This window comes from Penaeus chinensis, chromosome 35, assembly GCF_019202785.1.
Source record: "Penaeus chinensis breed Huanghai No. 1 chromosome 35, ASM1920278v2, whole genome shotgun sequence".
Lineage (NCBI taxonomy): Eukaryota > Metazoa > Arthropoda > Malacostraca > Decapoda > Penaeidae > Penaeus > Penaeus chinensis.
Window position 1 is genome coordinate 22,562,182 of NC_061853.1, and position 1,031 is coordinate 22,563,212.

Below are 1,031 nucleotides of genomic sequence, written 5' to 3' on the forward strand. Positions count from 1 at the left end.
GTACCAATCTATCCATCTAGTATCATTGTTATTCTTATAAGTAGTGAAAGCAATATTATGATTAGTAGTAGTAGTAGTAATGGTAATAATAGTAATAAAATAGTAGTAGTAGTAGTTGAAGTAGTAGTAGTAGTAGTAGTAGTAGCAGTAGTTGTAGTTGGAGTAGTAGTAGTAATAGTAGTGTGACAGCAGTAGTAGAAGTAGTAGCAGAAATAGTAGTGAATAGTAGTAGTGATAGTAGTGGTAGTAGAAATAGTAGTAGTAGTAGTAGTAGTAGTAGTAGCAATATCAGTAGTATCATTAGTGTCAGTAGTTTCAATTGTGGTTTCAGAAGTAATGGTAGTAGCAGTAGTAGTGATATTGTTCTAGCTGAGCTAAAACAACTTATAGAATATGTAGTTGATTATTATGATTATCATTTTAGTGTTCACATCTCTATAACGATTTTCCATTCATTAAGAGTTGCTAATATCGATAGCGCCACTAATGCTGCAATATCTAAGAGTTAAGGAATAAAAGACATTGCCTTAATTGTAGTAAGCGAAATGCTCAACAACCGCCTTTCTTGTAGTATCATAGAATATTAAGATTGAGTGGCGTAATTCATGCACCAGGCAAAACTTGATGATCGCGAACCTTTGGTCCTTTAAGCTTTTATGATTCACAAATCAAGGGATTTCTAAACCTGAACAGATAAACACAACTGATACAGAGGAATGTGCAAGATTCTGCGAAAACGGGATCTGCTTTACGATTTGTGTTGATTTCTGCTCGCATTCGAAGATCATTGCATTATGCTGTTGACATACTTGTAAGAATGCCTGTAACAGAGGCTGTCTAAAATACCTAGAAAATTATTTGCTTTTAGTATCCTTTTTGCCCCAGTCAGTCTGTGCCTTTTTCTTTTACATTTCTTACATTTTTGCTACTATTGGAATTCTGCTCCTTTATTATTATTTTTACAGTCACTAAGGTTATTAACATTATTAGTAATAGTACTATAGTTTCTTCTAGTGATATTGCTGATATTG